This window comes from Canis lupus, chromosome 3, assembly GCF_003254725.2.
Source record: "Canis lupus dingo isolate Sandy chromosome 3, ASM325472v2, whole genome shotgun sequence".
NCBI classification, from domain to species: domain Eukaryota; kingdom Metazoa; phylum Chordata; class Mammalia; order Carnivora; family Canidae; genus Canis; species Canis lupus.
Genome location: NC_064245.1, coordinates 36,902,857 through 36,924,350, shown reverse-complemented (window position 1 = coordinate 36,924,350; position 21,494 = coordinate 36,902,857). Strand labels below are relative to the sequence as shown.

Genomic DNA, 21,494 nt, shown 5'->3' with positions numbered 1-21,494 from the left:
GGGGCACCTGTTGGTAGGAGTGGGGCACAGGGATTTTGGTATTCAGGGGGAAGAAGACTGTGGTAGGAGAGAGGTGTGCAGATAGCCTCAGCTCCAAGTAGAAACCGCTACGATCCACCAGAGGGGTACAGATAAATGGTGTAAGAAGACAGGTGATATTTCACAATCTGATAAATAAAGAGTACCCACAGGACCACAGTGATACACTTTTCATCACTTAACCTAGTTAGAATTGCCATGATGAATGGCTTTGTCTTCCTTACTGTACCTGTGTTAAGCGTGTACTTCCTCGTACAGACAGAACTATGCTTTAAAATATTCAGTGTATATGTGATAACATGGATGACTTATCAGGAGGGTTGTAGAAAAATGTTGTCATACAGGTTACAAAAGAGTAAAAATTGCTGTTTACAGAGCTTGCATTACAAGAGGGGAAAGGACTATTTATTTTGAGAGAGAGAGAGAGAGAGAGAGAGAGAGAACCAGAGACAGCAGGAGCAGGGGGGCAGGTAGGGAAAGAGACACAAGGAGGGGCAGAGGGAGAAGCCGACTCCCGCTGAGCAGGGAACCCAGATCAGGGCTAGATCCTGCTTCCAGGGTGTCCAGGATAATGACCTGAGCCACCCAGACATCCCAGAAGCTCTAGTATTGAAGGAAGCCAAGTCAGATAAATGAAAGTGTGGAGGCTTTGGGAGGGGCATAGGCTCTGGGGTTTGGGGAGGCAAGAACTTTATGAAGCAACTTCTCTGTTATTTCAAGAGGTTTAGGATTTGTACTTGGGAGCTTGCGTGGGTTCCAGCTCTAATAATTTCTGGATGGCTGCTCTTAGGTAAGTTTTGTAAGTGTCCTGAATCTGTATTTTCCTATACTTCCCATCAGTGTGATTAGCTAAAGATGTGAAGGCAACTTTGAGAGACCACCAAGAGCTAGCACATGACAATGGTCATTTTCATCAAAACATACCAAACCAAACAACACTCCTTGCCCCACCTCTACACATATGTCAGAGGACCTGTCAGCTAAGCTAACACATTCCACAAGTGGTGCATAATAGACTGAGAAAGTGAAAGCCACCCCCCCCCCCATCCCATTTGCCCATGATTGGCTCCAGCCAGCCCCATGGCATGCTCCACAGCTGCCTCTCTTGGAGTTGTCCTTGTGCTGGTGGGATGGTATATGAAGGTACAGTGGCTACTTAGCCAAGGAGCAGGAACAGTGAACAAGCGGAGCAGTCCTTTTAAGGCTGTGGCAGTCTCTTTGGAGAGGAGCTCACTCATTGAGCAGCTGCAGGGTTATTTCTGGGTGCGTTTGCCTCTTTAAAAGATCCTTAAGGACTCAGGTTATATGAGGGACTTGGGGGTCTTATGAGAAGTTTAAGTGTAAGCTAGAGTTATATGATGTGACAAAGAAGTAATAAAACACAAGCTTGTGTCAAGTTAGGAAACTTTAAAAAATAATGAAAATTATGAATACTGCATATCATCATCATTCCAGTATTAGAGAAACACATGTGAAGACAGCTATCAGCAGGCTGAAGTCATGGGAAGGTGGGAGGGGAAAAGGCCTTGGTCTCACCTTGGCCATCCAGCCTTGAACACTTCCTAGGCAGGCAATGCTGTGAGCTCATGGTGTGACCTTGAACAAATTACTTTACCTCTCTAAGCCCTGTTTCTTCATGTGTAAAATGAGAATAGTAATACCCACTTCACAAGGTTTCAAGAGGATTAAATGAAATAAGAAGTGGTTGACATACACTGGTAATTCACTGAAAGTTGCTCGATTTTAGTTATGTAGCAACTCAACTCAGAAGTTGGAAAGTCAGTGCCTAGAAAGGTATGGTCATTTGCACAAAGTTACTCATTGGTTAGAGGCAGGGCTGCAAGAAAAACCTGTATCTGACTTGCAAGTCCTTTGCGTCTTGCCTCCTTTGGAGTCGGTAACTTCTTTTGCAGAACAGTTTGCTTAATTTAATTTAACTGGCTTAACTGTAGCTGACTGAATGTGACTGTTCTGAGATCCTAGGTGAAAAGAAAGTCTCTATATCAGAAATAATGAAATATGCAAACATTTGTATTCCATTTGGACTTGGCTCTGCCTGGTTTTGAACCAGAGCCAGGACTCTCCAGCTGCAATCTTAGCATCCTGGACAGATAACACAGTAGCTCTCATAAGGGATTCATGTGACAGTCTTGATTGGCACAAAATTCTCTTTATAAATTTGGTAACAGGGGTCATTTACTCACTCTGACTGGGCTGTTCTAGAGACCATTACCCTGCCCTCCAAGTCTTGCTATTGTTCCCTTTTTTTGCCAGCAGAGATTTCCTGGCTGGAGTGATAGGGAGATGGCATATGATGCTGCATATTTTATTTTCATGAAAGATAATTTCTGTTTCACCAATTTATTCCACACATATTTACTGAGCTCGTTTTGTGAACTTTGCTAGATTCTAGGGATTCATAAATGAATAAGGGATGATTTCTACTTTTAAAACTCACAGTCTGACTAGGCAGACTGACGTGTAGATCCAAGATTACCACATGTATAACTTAACATACATGCCTGTACAAAGTGCTACAAATACACATAGGAGAAAACATTTATTTCCAGCTAGAGTGGCTGGGAATGGTTTCAAAGCGGAGGTAGTTGGACTTCTAAAATTGAATAAGAATTTGCCAGTTGGAAAAAGTAGGAATGACTTTCCAGGTGATGGGGGCAGGGTGAGGAAACAGAGTTTGGTGGAATACAGCAAGGTAGGTTCTAAGAAGCACTAGCTCTCAGTTAATCTTGGCAACAGGTTTTGCTGCAAGACCTCTTAGAATATTGAATGTTCTGAGTAATTGATAATTTCTAAAAGGGGGGAATGGTATTGACCAAACTACTAATTTTTCTTTACAGACATTTTTGGTAAGAATTATTTTCTAGAAACACACTTTACAAGATGAAGAATGGAATTTTTTTTTTTTGGTAGGAAATATGAATTGAATTCAGAGACAGAAGGGGAATAGAGTGTGAGGTGTCTTGAGTGCTTTTGCAGAGTTGAGGTTTTGCCTGAGCCTGGGTATCTCTGAGGGCATGAGGAGGCAGTATGCCAGGGGATTTGTGGGCTGCAAGATCAGCTTGCCATAGCATATTTTCCTAGAAATGGAAAAAATCCAAACCATGATATTTGTATTAAATCCCAAAAGTATAAATTATAGATTAGAATGAAAAAAAAGATGCATATATTTTAAAGATAAAACGTGTTTTCAAAGGGATTGTTTTACCTGCTGTGTTCTGTTCTATTTAATAGGCCTGTTGCTGAAATGTTAGGTGGAGAGTGGGAAAGTGTGGTGTATTTTTAAGAAGAGGAGGGATGTAAGTAGATCTGTGTTTATTTAGATAGAGGATGCTGAGGACAGTATGTGTGTGGGATTGATTGGAGAGGAGGAGAAGTGTAGACAAAGGATGAAGAGGTCGAAACTTCCCACATTGTGGGAAAGTGAGAAGTGGACAGAATCCAGTGATACTTTGGATATCCAACCCATGATGTATAACTGTTTATATAAACTTCATGTAGCTACATAGATAAATTTGTTATATAAAAGTGCCTAACTTATTCCTAAATGCATACTCTGACTCACAGCATTTATTAATTTACTTCGCGGGCTTGTAACTGGGTTGGGAATGAGATAATATACAAAACATCATTTTGAAGTGATGGAAATGCAGCGTTCTAAGCCACCAACAGTTTATATTTCTCCTTTATTCATGCCATGTAGTCATTCACCTGTATGCATACATCTTAAGGCCATTCTCAGTGTTGATTTGCATAAAATAAATGTGCAGAGTTATGAAAGCATGTCCAGAAGGCAAGACATTTAAAATGAATAATGTGAATCAACACATAATTATACAAAAGGTAAAACACATAATTATGCATGAATGATTTTGGTATATTATAGATTCCACATTTAGAGTCAACTTTTAATTTTTTTTAATATAGAGGTTTTTTTTTTTTTTTTTTTTTTTTTTTTTTTTTTTTTTAAGATTCTACCTATCTATTCATGAGAGACACACAGGAGAGAGAGAGAGGCTCAGAGACACAGGCAGAGGGAGAAGCAGGCTCCATGCAGGGAGCCGGACATGGGACTCGATCCGGGGTCTGCAGGATCAGGCCCCGGGCCAAAGGCAGCGCTAAACTGCTGGGCCACCGGGGCTGCCTTGAGATTCAACCTTTTAGAAGCTTTAGCCACAATACAGTAGAACTAAGTGGTCATACATTTGGGGTTTGCTACTACTGATAGCAGGTGTGTTTGTTGAGCTAGTATCCTAAGGGCTTGTGTGTTATCTGACATCCCAATGGAGATGCTTTCCTTTTGTTAGATTTATCATTTTGCATCTATCAATATTCAAAATGCTACAACTCTAACTTAATATTATCCAATAATAACTGTAAAAGTTGTACACTTTGAACAACTGTGTACAGTTGAAGAAATCCCAAGACATAAGTAAGTATCCTAATAATGTTTCTCTGCATAGTATTTCTTAAAACTATGTAATATGTATTTTATGCAGAAAACAAAATTCAAAAAAGGGACTGAAGGAGAAAATCATCACCCAAATCACCATTACTCAGGCACCCTGGTGTAGTTCGTGTTCACTTTTCTCTGTGTTTATAGAATGTGTAGGGAAATATTTAAAAATTAAAATTGTATAACCCCATTATAGCACTTTAAACAATATTAGCAGGCATTAATTTTAAAGTGATGGCAAATATGCCAAATAGTAAACAAATACAAGTTTTAAAATAAAACTGAATTTTTTCCACTGTCATGCATTTCTCATCATCAATGCATATTCAGTCTCTGTCCTTTTTATTTTAGAAATTGTTTAAAAAGCATGTATTGAAGTATTGAAATGATTCATGATGTTACTTTTAAGTTACATGAAATGATTCATGAGTTGCTTCTAAGCCTGGTTGCCTTTTTATTTTGTCCTGGTGCAGGTGAAAAATTGTAGAGATACTTTGAAGGCCTTAAGGATACTATCTTCCTCCGATTTTATGTTTGTTTCTCACCAACATCCAGGTCATGGCACCAGCAAGCACAAATTGCCTCAATCCAGTTAGGTGAAGTTGGGGAGCTAGCCTTCCATCCTGTAAGGGCTGATCTATCTTTGATTTTTGCTTATATATACCAGGATGTAAATATAGAGAATTTACTAGAGTCTTCCCTCTTTTCAATGGATCTTGAACTCCTGTTTTGTCCCCCTAGCTCTTAAGTCCATCAAAATCTGCTTGCTTTTTTTATCCCCCCACTTAGGCTTTGCTTTAGGAATCATCAAATGGTTGTTGAAAAGTGGCCTCAAACCCTGTCATCTTCCCTCCCCTCAGGGCTTCTCTCCCCTTCTGGATCTTGGCCCTGCAATTCTTCATTGCCCTGTTAAGTTCTCTGGTGTTTTTATGCACATGATCCTTGCATCTTCCATCCTCTCTAATTGTTCTCACTGGAGAATTTGTGAGAAACATTTAGATCATCATTGCTGGGAGCAGAACTGAAATTCTAAATTAAAAGTTGTTTACAATGTAGCTTTGTAATTGATCCAGATTTATTATGGTAGAAATTTTATCCCTCTCAAACCTCTTTATGGCTTTTGGACATAGATAAACATACAAAATGCTTTAGGTTTATAGACTGAGGATTATGGGCACTTTTACTAAAGGAATCTTTCTTGTAAATGTTGCTTTTCTGGTCTGCCACTGAAGATATTCCCCAAAGGGTTTAGCTTTCTCAGAGCTCCTGATTTATCCCTGACATGCTGTTAAAGGAAGAGAAATAGTCTTGTTATGGAGGGATGCCAATAAAATCTCTGTTCTTTTATTGATTTATTAGGATTGGGTAGTGTTTTACTCCTCAGAGGAGAGGATAGTCATTTGGAACCTTCTAATATCAATTCCCATGGTATTTATTTCAGTGATTTACTTACTGACAGTCAACATCAGCTATAAACCATTTTAGCACAAAACAAGCAAACAAACAAACAAACAAAAAACAAATCCCCCAAACCAAACATGTATCTGTGTTCCTATTTGTGTGTATATAAACAGACATGCATACATGCATACAACACACCTGTTGTCTTATCTCTCCTTGTTGATATCCTAAAATAAGATCTCACCTAAGAGGCTTAAGTTTCTATGGAGAAAAGCTAGAAGTTACAGCAAAAGCTGAGGAATCACAGCTCCCAGAATGCCAAAGTAATTGGCCGAAACTAATGATATTAAACAAGGAATTGTATAAAATCCAGTATTATGAGGTCAAAAGCCACTGTGGGAGAATAGGCAGTGGGAAAGTCTTCCATGTGTCAGGTAGGCTCCCAGTCAGGTCGTAGATGAAGGAGCTGACCTGTCTTAGTGGTAGATGGAAGTTGGCAAAGAGGGAGGGAATTGTAACTGTCATAGTTAACAAATGCCACCTGTGAGATGATTCTCAAAGTGGGGCATTTACTCTTGGATCACTGTCTGTAAAGATTCCTGTCTTGTGGTAAAAGGGGTAGCATCTATATTTGAGAGAGAAGGCATATCGATAAAACAAGAAAAGTGTTTTTATTTCCCACTGGAAAACCATTAGCCTGGTGTTGAGCACCAGAGTTTTTAATTTTGTCCTTCTCCAGAAATTTATACAGGCAGAATAACATAAGGACATGGTGTGTATTCTTTTTTTTTAAGTTTTATTTATTTATTCGTTCATTCATTCATGATAGAGACAGAGAGAGGCAGAGACCATAGGCAGAGGGAGAAGCAGACTCCCTGTGAGGAGACGGATGCGGGACTTGATCTCAGGACTCTGGGATCACGCTCAACCAATGAGCCAACCAGGAGCCCATGGTGTGTATTCCTCTAGGTCTGGTTACTTTTGCTATTTTACTTTTGTGAGAGGCATTCAAGTTGTTGCCTGCTGTGGTTTGTTCATCTTCAGTGTATGAATATAACATTTGTTATTCTATTGGTGGATATTTAGATTCCCTCTTTTGTCTATTATGAAGAACTGTCATGAATATTCTTTTTGTTCATGTCTTTTGATGCACACATGAATGCATTTCTGCCTATCACATGTGTATATGTATGGGAGTAGACTCCAAGTCATAAGGTGGCAATAACTTTAAGTTTTCTAAGTGATGCCAAACGATTTTCTGAGTTATTATATACCAGTTAACAATCTCACCAGCAGCGTATGAAAAATCCTTGTTGTTCCACATACTCACCCACCCTTTGTATTTTCAGGCTTTTTAATTCACCATTCTGGCAGGTAGGAGTGATACTACTTTGTGATTTTATTTATTTCTTAAAGCTTTTTATTTAGGGATGCCTGGGTGGCTCAGGGGTTGAGTGTATGTCTGCCTTTGGCTCAGGGCATGATCCCTGTCTGGGGCTCGAGTCCTGCATCGGACTTCCTGGGAGAAGCCTGCTTCTCCCTCTGTCTGTCTCTCTGCCCCTCTCTGTGTCTCTTCGTGAATGAATAAGTGAATGAATAAACAAACAAATCTTGACGGGCACTGAGGTGGGCACTTGACGGGATGAGCACTGGGTGTTATTCTATATGTTGGCAAATTGAACACCAATAAAAAATAAATTTATAAAAATAAAAAAATAAATACTAAATCTCATGAGACACAGAGAGAGAGGTAGAGAGACAGAGGGATAAGCAGGCTCTCTGTGAGGAGCCCAATGTGGGACTCAATCCCAGGACCCTGGGATAACAACCTAAGCCTAAGGCAGCTGCTCAACCACTGAGCCACCCAGGTGCCCTACTTTGTGATTTTAATTAGCAATTCCCAGATTACCTGTGGAGTCAAGGACATTTTCCTTTCTTAATTTTAAAGTTGGTTTTCTTTTGAGAAGCATCTATTCATGCCTCTTGCCTGTTTTTATCTTGTTTTTTGTTTATTTTGTTTTGTTTTTCCTTATTGATTTATATGAGTTTTTCTGTATTATGAATATAAGCCCTCAGGCAATTACATGTTTTTGCAAATTTTCCCTCAGACTTTCTGGCTTGTCTTTTTGCTCTTTTGAGATTTGTTTTTTCTGTCTTTTGTAAATCTTTAACTGAAGTATAATATACTTCTAAAGAGAGAGTGTCTTTTTGATGAACAGCATTTCTTCATTTTAATGTGACCCAGCTCATAAAACCTTTCTTCTGTGTTTAATGCTTACTGTGTCCTGTTTAAAAACTCCCTTTCTCAGACTCATGAAGATATTTTCCTTTTTGTTGTTGTTTTATCTTTCACATTTCATGTACCATTCACCGAGAATTGATTTTTAATTTAGCAGCTTTGTGGAAATCGTGACGATTAATTTAAAGGATTGTTAGTGTAATTGCTGTGTGATTGTTGAACTATAACACATTGGACATATTATTATCTGCTGTACTGGTCCCCAGATAGATATTTCAGTTATTTAATGTGTATATACTATGCAGAAAATGTATAGGCTATGATATTTTTAATGCTTAAAAATGTCGACATGACACACATTTACAGAGCCAACAGTAAGGATTTACGAGAAACCCTATCTCACTTTTCCCATTGCTGTCTATCCCCAGAGACCTTCAGCAGCTTCTGTTTCTGCTTAAGATACCCGTTTAGTACTATTTATTATTCCTTGATTGATCAGCTTTATTTATTGATTTCTTGTTATATGAATTTGATTCACTTGCAGATCTCCCTATTGGCTCTCATACTGTTCTTTCACTGACCCCCCCCCCCTTTTTTTTTTTACATTAAAAAGACCATCTTAAGACTTTTTTTGTCATTTCTGTTGACCATAATTTGGTTTCTGTGTCTGTAAGCACTTGAGTTCTGCCCCTACTTTTTTTTTTTTTTTTACCTCCTCCTATCTCTGTGTTGGTAAAATTTACATTTTCTCCTGTAACTGTGTACAGTATACATAGGATTCTATAGGAATCTGTAATTCAATCCTATTGTATCTTGATTCTTATTTTTTAAGCTGCCTTCATGATTTTGTGACTATGTAAAGCCATTTTTTCCTGAGCCTATACTACTTCTGTTTGGGTCTAATGCTGTGACATCTATGCAATTCAGAGGGATTGAGTGTTTCTGTTGTCAACTGATCCTGTTGTCAAGTTCAAATGTTCTCCTCTTTTATACTCTTCACCAAATCTTATCATATCTTTCTTTTTCCAAGTCTTTAGTCATGCTGTTTATTCTCTCTGTTCATTATACAGTCGACCTCCTTTCTCACAGGATATCAATTGAGGAGTATTGTTTATTTCTTTATTTTTTAAATTCATTTATTTTAAACTGAATAGTGTTATTTCTTCTAAGATATTCCCCCTTTTCTTTTAATTTTGCTCATTTATTTGTCTTTCTGTTTATTTTTATGATTTGTTTGGCAAGCTTTCCTGAAATGCCTATTCTTAGACCTCTCTTCATAGTTTAGAATCAGAGAAGAGAAACATTGGTGGAAATGCTATTTTTGAGGGTAGAATTTAGTGTTTTTTTGTGGTTTTAGGGCTTGGGTGAGGACTGTTACTTTTTTTTTTTTTTTGAGTATGCTAAATACAAAAGGGCTGGATGCTTTGTCTCAGGGGCATCTCTTGTCACATTAGCTTCTTTATTCTCTAATTCAGTACTATCCAATAGAAATATAATGCCAGCTACTGACATAATTTTAGATTTTCTTGTGACCACATCTAAAAAATAAGATACAGGTACAGTTAATTTTAATAAGACACTTTACTTACTAAAATATATCTAGTTATTACAATTTCAAAACATAGCAAATGGAGAAACAATGTTAATGAGATGGTGTATGTTTCTGGGGAGGGCAGAGCCAAGTCTTAGAAATCCAGTGTGTACATTACACTTATAGTCCATCTCAGCACTGGTCACATATCACGGACTCGGTAGCCACATTTTACCAGTGGCTACCATGTTAGACTACACAGTTCTAACAAATCCAGCTTTTTGAATTTTGACTCGATGGAGTGAGGAGAAACCCTGGCTGATGGTTATTCTCAGAAGGGAGTTCACAGCTCTCTTTTCCAAAGGTCTCTGTCACTTCATCCATGTCAGCTCCATTCCATCCTCCTTGTTGGCTTTGGTTCACCTCTGAACTCATTATGGTTCTAGGTTCCCTGGGGCACATCTGTTCTTCCCACCCTGCAGCCTTCTTACCAGTATTTATCATAGGGCTTTCTTCACTCTATGTTTGCAGATAGTAGGCTTCCCTGTATTTAACATTATCTTGTCTTTTTTTAGATTCCATTCCCATTCTCTTTGTTTTAGGGCATTCATAGCATTTCCCTCCTTTATTTTAACTTCAGTGACCTTAGACAGGGGAAATAAATGAGTATGTTTAAGCTGACATCTTGAACTAGGAATTTGCAGGATGTTCTTACCAGCAACTCAGCCAATGTATAAATATGCTGTTTATACTTTTAATCTATTGTTTGATTTACAAGCCCACATTGATACTTCTATAATACATTTTGATATTTAATTGTAGCCTTTATTTTTATTTTTATTTTTTTTTTAATTTTTATTTATTTATGATAGTCACATAGAGAGAGAGAGAGAGAGAGAGAGGAAGAGACACAGGCAGAGGGAGAAGCAGGCTCCATGCACCGGGAGCCTGACGTGGGACTTGATCCTGGGTCTCCAGGATCACGCCCCAGGCCAAAGGCAGGCGCTAAACTGCTGCACCACTCAGGGATCCCATAATTGTAGCCTTTAAACTGAGCTGTGAACACTTGGGTAAAAAGTTCTTTCTGTCATTTTCTTAGATCAGTACATTTCCTTGGAATGTGTATGATCATGTCCTTCAGATAATCTTTTTTTGTCTTATTGAATATATTCTTAAAAGGTATTGTCTAAAAAAATACAACTAAAAGTTATAACTCCCTGTTTCTTGGCAACCCCTTTGACTTTACCGAGAATGAGATAATAAGCATTTTCTCATACATCTTACATATATAATTTATGTAAATGTAAATAAAGATTTTCTTTAAATGTAGTCACTGTAGAAAGTGATGCATTTACTCTAACAAAATTACTAAATTATTGACCAAATACTTTTGGACTCCTATGCGGATTAAAGCACTAATATTTGAAAATTTTAAGTAGGGATATTTTATTTTCAGGATGAGTTTGTTTACTAGGAATGACAGGGTATACCCCAAAGTAGGGCCTCTGATGAAGGGTGGTGGCTCTTAAATGAGATGGGGATGGATTTTCTGTTTTTAGCTTTTTTTGATGCTTATAATCTGATACTGAAGAAAAATCAAAATAAAGTTCCCCAAGGTGAAAGATTGTAAAACCTTTCTATATTGTTTACAAAGAGAGCCTGTAATGAGATAATGAACTTATTGGTATGTAAGCTTGAAAAATCTTTAGTTTATATTTATAGCTTATATATTAAATGAAGTGTCTTATGGGTTTTAAAAATTAATTGGCCAAAGCTTTTTTTCTTTTTTTTTAAGATTTTATTTATTTATTCATAGAGATGCAGAGAGAGAGAGAAAGAGAGAGATGCAGAGACACAGGCAGAGGGAGAAGCAGGCTCCATGCAGAGAGCCCGACGTGGGACTCGATCCAGGGTCTCCAGATCACGCCCTGGGCTGCAGGCAGCGCTAAACCGCTGCGCCACCGGGGCTGCCCCAAAGCTTTTTTTCTTTTAAGTTTTTACTTAAAGTCCAGTTAGCTAACATATGGTGTAATATTACTTTCAATTGTACAATGTAGTAATTTAACACTTACATGCGTCACCTGGTGCTTATCACAAGTGCTCTCCTTTTTTTTAAAATAAATTTATTTTTTATTGGTGTTCAATTTACCAACATACAGAATAACACCCAGTGCTCATCCCGTCAAGTGCCCCGCTCAGTGCCCGTCACCCATTCACCCCCACCCCCCGCCCTCCTCCCCTTCCACCACCCCTAGTTCGTTTCCCAGAGTTAGCAGTCTTTACGTTCTGTCTCCCTTTCTGATATTTCCCACACATTTCTTCTCCCTTCCCTTATATTCCCTTTCACTATTATTTATATTCCCCAAATGAATGAGAACATATAATGTTTGTCCTTCTCCGATTGGCTTACTTCACTCAGCATAATACCCTCCAGTTCCATCCACGTCGAAGCAAATGGTGGGTATTTGTCGTTTCTAATGGCTGAGTAATATTCCATTGTATACATAGACCACATCTTCTTTATCCATTCATCTTTCGATGGACACCAAGGCTCCTTCCACAGTTTGGCTATTGTGGACATTGCTGCTATAAACATTGGGTGCAGGTGTCCCGGCGTTTCATTGCATCTGTATCTTTGGGGTAAATCCCCAACAGTGCAATTGCTGGGTCGTACGGCAGGTCTATTTTTAACTCTTTGAGGAACCTCCACACAGTTTTCCAGAGTGGCTGCACCACTTCACATTCCCACCAACAGTGTAGGAGGGTTCCCCTTTCTCCACATCCTCTCCAACATTTGTGGTTTCCTGCCTTGTTAATTTTCCCCATTCTCACGGGTGTGAGGTGGTATCTCATTGTGGTTTTGATTTGTATTTCCCAGATGGCAAGTGATGCGGAGCATTTTCTCATGTGCATGTTGGCCATGTCTATGTCTTCCTCTGTGAGATTTCTCTTCGTGTCTTTTGCCCATTTCATGATTGGATTGTTTGTTTCTTTGGTGTTGAGTTTAATAAGTTCTTTATAGATCTTGGAAACTAGCCCTTTATCTGATAGGTCATTTGCAAATATCTTCTCCCATTCTGTAGGTTGTCTTTTAGTTTTGTTGACTGTATCCTTGCTGTGCAAAAGCCTCTTATCTTGATGAAGTCCCAATGGTTCATTTCTGCTTTTGTTTCTTTTGCCTTCATGGATGTATCTTGTAAGCAGTTACTGTGGTTGAGTCTGAGTTCAAAAAGGGTGTTGCCTGTGTTCTCCTCTAGGATTTTGATGGAATAACAAGTGCTCTCCTTAATCCCCATCATCTTGTTCTCCCATCTTCCTACCCTTCTCCCTTCTGGTAACTATCAGTTTGTTCTCTGTAGTTAAGCATCTATTTCTTGGTTTGCTGCTCTTTTTTCCCTTTGCTCATCTGTTTTGTTTTATAAATTCCACAAATGAATGAAACCATATAGTATTTGTCTTTATCTGACTGCTTCTGCTTAGCATAATACTGTGTAGCTTCATCCATGTCATTGTAAATGGCAAAATTTCATTCTTTTTGATGGCTGAGTAATATTCCAGTGTGTATTTATACTACTTTTCTTTAACCATTCATCATTGATGAGCACTTGGACTGTTTCCATAGTTTGGCTATTGTAGATAATAATGCTGTTGTAAGCATTGGGGTGCATGTATCCCTTTGAATTAGTATTTTTGTATTCTTTAGGTAAATACCTAGTAGTACAATCGCTGGGTTGTGGGGAAGTTCTGTTTTTCACTATTTGAGGAACCTCTGTACTATTTTCCAGAGTGGCTGCACCAGTTTGCATTCCTACCTGTGTAAGAGGGATCCCCTTTCTCCACATCCTTGCCAGAATCTGTTGTTTATTATGTTGTTGATTTTAGTTGCCCTGACTGGTATGAGCTGATATCTCACTGTAGTTTTGATTTGTATTACCCTGATGGTGAGTGATGTTGAACATCTTTTTCATGTGTCTGTTGAATATCTGTAGGTCTTTGAAAAAATGTCTGTTCATGTCTTCTGCCTATTTTTTAACTACATTTGTTTTGGGTGTTGAGTTTGGTAAGTTCTTTATAGGTTTGGTTATTAACCTTTTATCAAATGTCATTTGCAGATATCTTCTCCTATTCTGTCCCTGCCTTTCAGTTTTGTTGATTGTTTCCTTCTCTGTGCAGAAGCTTTTTTTTTTTTTTTTTTTTTTTTGGATGAAGTCCCTGTAGTTCATTTTTGCTTTTATTTCCCCTGCCTCAGGAGGTATATCTAGTAAGAAGTTGCTGTGGCCAAGGTCAAAGAGGTTACTGCCTGTGTTCTCCATTTTGATGGCTTCTTGTCTCATATTTAGGTCTTTCATTCATCCATTTTGAATATATTTTTGTGTATCGTGTAAGAAAGTGATCCTGTTTCATTATTTTGCATGTTGCTGTCCAGTTTTCCTAAGGCCAGTTGTTGAAGAGACTTTTTTCCATTGGATAATCTTTCCTGCTTTTATTCCCCAAAAGATTTATTTATTTGAGGGAGAGAGAAAGAGAGAGCTGAGGGGAGGGGTGGAGGGAGAGGGAGAGAGAAACTCAAAGCAGACTCTACACTGAGCGCAGAGCTCAGTGTAGGGCTCTATCTCAGGACCATGAAATCACTGCCTGAGCCAAAACTGAGAGTTGGATGCTTAACAGACGGCACCACTCAGGTGCCCTATTCTTTCCTGCTTTTCAAAGATTAATTGAGCCTGTAATTATAGATTTATTTCTGGGTTTTCTCTTCTATTCCATTGATCTATGCATCTATTTTTGTGAATTGGCCAAAGCTTTTAAAATACTTTAAACAAAATGTATTTAAAAACTTCTTTACAAAGTTTTCTTTTTAGAGCAAAAAGTGTTACCTTTAGATTTTTCATTAATTGTTATAGCTATACTCAGCAAATTGGTATTGAATCACTTAGGACAATATTTTATATTTGCTTAAAATATCTATAGGTTGAGGATCAATAAAATTCTAATTGATGAAAACTAAACAATAACCTTTTGATTAATGTGGACAGATTCCATTCTTGATATTTGCAAACATTCAGACATTTCTGGATAATTTTCAGGGGTACATCTCAGAGACCAGGGGAAATCAGGAGATGCTATGTTTTTTTTTTTTTTTTTTTAAGTTAGATAAAGAGCAATCAGTGTAGATAGTTAAAGCAGGAGAGTTTCTCTAAATCTAGCTTTGAGGCTTCCATGTTCTTTATTTGTATTTGTGTATTTTATTGCCCCAGAGTAAACAAAAACTGCGTCAGAAGTTTTTTGCTCAAAGTTCTTAGGCCAGGGAGTGGTATGTACTGACATAGGGTCCCAGGAACGAAAGAGGCATTTAATGCAGCTCTCTGTGAGCTGCAGTTGAACTGGAAGATGGTCCACAGCCACAGGGAATTTCTCCTTAGCTTAGTTCCCTCAGGGGGAGTCAGGCCAATTGGGCCTCTCATCTTTTTCCTGTGTATGGAGCAATTAATGGAACAGTCATGGCCCGGACGATCCTCAGTAACCGTTGGGTATATATTAAAACAGCAGCATACAGGTGGTACTTTCATTGTTTATGACAGGGGAAATTATGGGAAATATATTAAATTAAAAACTGAAAGGGAATATTCATGACAGGAAATTTGTTTCCTTTCCAGGGGTGGTTTGCATCAGCGGGGAGCAGCTGGTCATTGATGTCTCATCACAAACCATCTTCCTACTGGCTTACTGCATTTTTCCAAATATCACTTTAAAAGCATACCAAATTAGAGAGAAATGCTTATAAAGTGCTTGAAACAATCTCAAACAGAGGCAATGAATAGCAAGATGGAATACATGGTGTAGCTTTGTGTAGATTGGAAAGATTGCACTGACTTCAGAAATCTGCTCTCTTGAAGGAAAATGAGTCTCCTTTTGGCATTATCATTGTATCTGCCAGGAAATCTGGAAAGGACTATGGATATGACCTGAGGTGGGTAGGATTCAGGGCCTGGCTCCCCTACTAATAGATAGCTTTGATGGTTTGCCTTTGGGTGTATATCTTGAAGTCTGTATTTGAAAAGAACCTTAAAATGTCATCGTCTGTATGTGTATAACTTTAAAGTTTTCAAACACTGTGACACGCTCATTTTTGTCTCTTCAATGATCATCTGAACAATGTGATGTATTATTATGATTATTCTTGTATAGGCAGAGAAGCTTTGGGGCTTGAGCCCAGGTTCATTTAGAGATTTTTTAAAGAAATATACAGGGACGTCTGGGTAGGGTTGCTCAGTGGTTGAGTGTCTGCCTTTGGCTCAGATTGTGATCCTGGGGTCTGGGGATTGAGTCCTGCATCAGGCTCCCCACAGGGAGCCTGCTTCTCTCTCTGCCTATGTCTCTTCCCCTCTCTCTGTGTCTCTCTTGAATAAATAAATAAAATCTTAAAATATATATACATATATATTATACAATATTCAAGATATTTAAATAGGTGACCAATGGAATTTTATTACCATTTTGAATTATTTGAGGGGTACTTGATATGTTTTATTTCATTGCAGTTATTGTTTCTAATACTTAAACTGTTAGGTACTCCTATGTCTTTTTGGTGTGGTTTCTGTGGCCATGGATGTTTTCTGTTTCTAGCACAAAATAAAATAGGTGTTCCAGGCTTATTGTATATCTCCCTCTCCAGATCTGTATCCCCTTTTATCAAGAAATCTTTCAGTGAGAAATTGTATTTGGAAATCACTGATTGACAGTAGGTAATAGAATGAATTCTAACTTGATTCTACTATGTATCTCAGAAAGAGATAGTTGAGCAAATGGGAAGTAAGAATAATAAATGATTTTTTTAAAGCTTCTAGAATTCAATGAAGATATGAAAACTTAGTTGTAAAAGCCACACTGAGTACTTCAATTTCAACACAGCAAGTATAATAAAAGAAAATCTTTTAATTCATTCAGAACAGATGAAAATCACTTGCCAAAGGATGATTGCCAAAATGGCATCTGCCATCTTATCAGGAAAACCTGGGATCTGAGAAGATAGTGGGCTATAATGTCAAAGCTCAGATGATTATTATCCTCCAAATCTCTACAAAGTCAAGTGGAAAAGCCATCAAAAAACAACAAAACGTTTTTAAGTATTCAAGGCTTCGAGGTTTACCACCCACAAAGTATCTAAAAGAATTGTTAGGAAGTGCATTCCAGTTATGCAAACATTAAAAATACCAAACCCTAACCTAATCTTTATAAGTAGGGTATAAGAAATGCAGTAGTCAGAGACTTGAAAAAAATTCTCATTAAGCTTAGTGTCAAGCAACAACAATCCCTGAAATGTTCATAGCAGTCTGTAACCCTGTAACCCAGACCTATCCTGTACACACACTCTCTCGTGTGTGTGTGTGTGTGTATAATACATATAAATAAAAATGTTTTTCAAAAATTTTAAATAATCACCCTAAGAAAAATCATAAAATTTTCAAACCTTGAAGGGAAAAATGAAGCAAAGAAATTTGGACACTCCAATAATATATAGAAATGGTTTTAAGAAACACAGCAAAATACTGTGCAGAAAACAGCAATACATTTTGATGACAGAAATAAGCCCAGTCTTATCAATAATCACTACTTTGAAATGGATAGATACACCTATTGAAAAATGAGAACCTCAGATTTGTTTTTAAACAAATTTGTTTTTAAACAAATTTGTTTCCAGCTATATGCTTCTTTCAAATTAATCAAATTATGCCACTTTTAAATTAAAAATACTCAGGTGAAAATAAATAAATAAATATTAGATGGGAAAAAGCTACAACAGAGAGATGTTCACGGTAGACTCCCTACTGTATCTTCCTCTCTTGGAGGCTCACTTTGATGGTTAATTTTATATATCAGCTTGATGAGGGTAAGGGATACTCAGCTGATAAAACATTATTTCTGGGGGTGTCTATGAGGGTGCTTCTGGAAGAGAGTAGTATTTGAATTTATAGACTGAGTAAAGATCACTTTCATCCATGTTCCTGAGTATCAACCAATTCATTGAGGGCCCTAATGGAACAGAAAAAGCAGAGGAACAGTGAATGTGTTCTCTGTAGTTGAACTGAGACATTCACGGACATCAGTGGTCCTTGCTCATGAGCTTTTCAACTTCGCAGTTCTGAAGGACTTCCACTGAATAGGGGGCAAGATGGCCAAAGAGTAGGGACCCCGAGTCACCTGTCCTCACCAACTTACCTAGATAACTTTCAAGTCATCCTGAAAACCTACGAATTTGGCCTGAGATTTAGAGAGAACAGCTGGATGATACAGTGAGAAGAGTTTGCGCTTCCATCAAGGTAGGAAGACGGAAAAAATAAAAATATAAAAGCATGGGGGGGAGGGCACCCGCGAAGAGCCGGGCTAAGGCCAGGTGGTGAAGCCTCCAGGACAGGGAAGCCTGGTCCAGAGAAGCAGAAACTTTAAGAATCTTCCCGGTGGGAAAGGCGCTCGCAGGGAATCAGGTTCCCAGGGTCACTAACAGAGGAAGGGCGCCCCAGGGGGAAAGTGCGCCAAAGACTGTGGGCTGAGCTCGGTAAAGGGCTGGAGAGGCTCCCAGCGGGGCCTCAGGAGCAGCTCTGACCGCGGCTCTGCGCGGAGCAGGCTCCGTGGGCCAGGAGCGGGATTCCAGCAGCGCAGGCCTTGGAGCCCAGGGCACCGGGAACACAGTCCATGATCCTGTACTCCCCGAGGGACAGGTGGAGGTGGGGAGGGCACAGGACAAAGAGGATTCTCCTGCCTCCAGGTGCCCCCAAGCTGTGAGCAGTGCCCCCTGCCCCCGGAGCATCCAGGCCAGTGTGGACTGAGAGCTGCAGTGGTTACTGTGGGAGCTGACTCCAGGGATGGAGAGCTGGCTGCCACCAGTATGGTGGTTCTTCTTGTGTCACCCTGTGCCTGGGACGGAGAGGGGCTGCCAGGGAACAGGGGCCTTATGGGGTAAACAGCTCCCACTGAGCCGTGCACCTGGCAGGGGGTGGGGCAGCTCCCCCAGGTGCACACACCTGAGAATCAACACAGCAGGCCCCTCCCCCAGAAGACCAGCTGGAAGGACAGGGTAAGAGCAAGTTCTGGACCAAGCAGCCCTGTAAAGCTTCAGGGTAAGTCGAGGCATTTACAGTATGTAGAACCAAAGGATACCCCTCCTTGTTTTGTTTTTGTTTTTGTTTTGTTTTTTGTTTTTTTCCTTTTTTTCCTTTTTCCAGTACAAGTTGTTTTTAGCCACTCTGCACTGAGCAAAATGACCAGAAAGAAGATCTCACCACAAAAGAAAGAATCAGAAACAGTCCTCTCTCCCACAGAGTTACAGAATTTGGATTACAATTCAGTGTCAGAAAGCCAATTCATAAGCACAATTATAAAGATTCTGGTGGGGATCCCTGGGTGGTGCAGTGGTTTGGCGCCTGCCTTTGGCCCAGGGCGCGATCCTGGAGATCCGGGATCGAATCCCACGTCGGGCTCCCTGCATGGAGCCTGCTTCTCCCTCTGCCTATGTCTCTGCCTCTCTCTCTCTCACTGTGTGCCTATCATAAATAAATAAAAATTAAAAAAAAAATTCCTCACCCTCTCAGGAGAAACTGATGTAAAAAAAAATAAAAAATAAAGATTCTGGTGGCTCTGGAAAAAAGCATAAAAGATTTAAGAGACTTCGTGACTGCAGAATTTAGATCTAATCAGGCTGAAATTAAGAATCAATTAAATGAGATGCAATCCAAACAGGTCCCTAAGGACAAGGGTTAATGAAGTAGAAGAATGAGTGAGTTACAGAGAAGGCAAGTTAATGTCAAGGAAGGAAGCTGAGGAAAAAAGAGAAAAAAGATCATGAGAAAAGGTTAAGGGAAATAAATGACAGCCTCAGAAGGAAAAAATCTACGTTTAATTGAGGGTGCTGAAAGGGACAGAGGACCAGAAAGTGTATTTGAACAAATTTTAGCTGAGAACTTCCCTAACTTGGGGAGGGAAATGCATTCAGATCCAGGAGATAGAGCAATCCCCCCCAAAAAATATCAATAAAATCCTTTCAGCACCTCGACATTTAATAGTGAAACTTGCAAACTCCAAAGATAAAGAGAAAATCCTTAAAGCAGCAAGAGACAAGAGATCCCCAACTTATATGGGGAGAAATATTAGATTAACAGCAGACCTCTCCACAGAGACCTGGCAGACCAGAAAGGGCTGGCAGGATATATTCAGGGTCCTAAATGAAAAGAACATGCAGCCAAGAATATTCTATCCAGCAAGGCTCTCATTCAGAATAGAGATAAAGAGCTTCCAAGAGAGGCAGAAACTGAAAGAATATGTGATCACCAAACCAGCTCTGCAAGAAGTATTAAGGGGGACTCTGTAAAAGAAAGAGGAAGTCCAAAGAAACCATCTACAAAAACAGGGACTGAATAGGAATTATGATGGAAGGACTGCCACCAATGGCCCCTCAGTTATTGGGCTTTTGGATTCATACTGAATTACACCACCAGCTTTCCTTGTTCTCCAGCTTGCAGATGGTAGATCATGGGACTTTTCAGTCCTCATCATGTGAGCCAATTCCTTGGTTGAGTCACAACCAAGGAATTATAATATATATTATATTATATATTATTATATATAATAATTATATATATAATATTATAATTATATATATAATATTATATATATAATTGATATTTTGTGTTGTTGTTGTTGTTGTTAGGGGTACTGTGACTAATGCATTCATCAAGGAAAGCTATCTGCAACTGGTCTGGGTGGGAGGGTGGCTTCACTAAGGTGTGAAGACATTGAAGCAGGCATCAAAGTAGTCCAGTGGGAGGACAAAGCATAAATGGCAACGGGGGATAGCAGAGCTGCATACTTTGAGGAGCATTGTAGGCCTCAAGGGCTCTGGATGCTCACTGTGGATTGGAAGATCAGAGGGATGACAGCAGTAGCCAGTGTCAATGGCTGGCTCTCCATTTAGTCCTTGCTGCAGCCCTGTCAGATGTACTGCTATTCACCTTATTTTGTTAGTTGGACACCAAAGTTGGTGTGAGTTCAAAGAAATGTAAAAGTGGAGACACTGTTCACTGATAAACTATAAATGGCTTACAAACTGTTGAGAGCTCATCAGGTGCCTGAATCATGCAATGGACTGCACTTACTCCTTCCTTCACCCAATGCAGACCAGAAGCCAGGTTGAGTCAAGAGAGAAGGGAGGAAAATCATCCAGTCATGTTCCCTGCCTGCAAAGAGCAGCCGAGATGGCTCAAGTCTGAGTTGAAATGACATTTCTATAGAGATTTCCTGGTCCCTTCTAGTCAGAATTGATCTTTTTCCCTTTGATGATGTCAGATCACTTCACTTATTTATAGGTTGCTGCTAGGAAGATTCAGAAAGATACACAACTTGGGATATAAGAAGAGAGTTCAAAACTGAACTTATGCCCTCTAATTGTGTGAGCGCATGAATGCCACCACACCTCTTGGATCCTATCCCTTAAAATAATACTTCCTGTGATAATGTTACAGTACTGTTGTAGGTGGTAATACTTTTTAAAATTTTGTATTTTTTTAATATAATTCTTGAACATAAACACTGAAATAGATCATATGGCTTATTTATATACCTGCCTCCATTTGCAGCTCCCAGAAGCAACAGCGTTAAATTCTTAGCTGTTTCTTTGAGATTTACATCTATATCGCTAAATAAAATCCTTGTTATAACCACTACGTTTTGGTTTAGTTATGTTCAATGTCTAAGGACTTCCCAATACTAAATGTGAGGATTTATTTCTCCATTCACTCCCCACCCCCAAACAAGTAATA

At 39.1% G+C, this 21,494-nt stretch overlaps 1 protein-coding gene across 5 annotated transcripts in view; it reads left to right on the top strand.

Moving 5' to 3' along the window:
* The window catches only part of CHRNA7 (cholinergic receptor nicotinic alpha 7 subunit), a 135,002-nt gene that overhangs the window by 1,873 nt on the left and 111,635 nt on the right, over window positions 1-21,494 (top strand). The gene's annotated exons all lie outside the window — the stretch shown is intronic.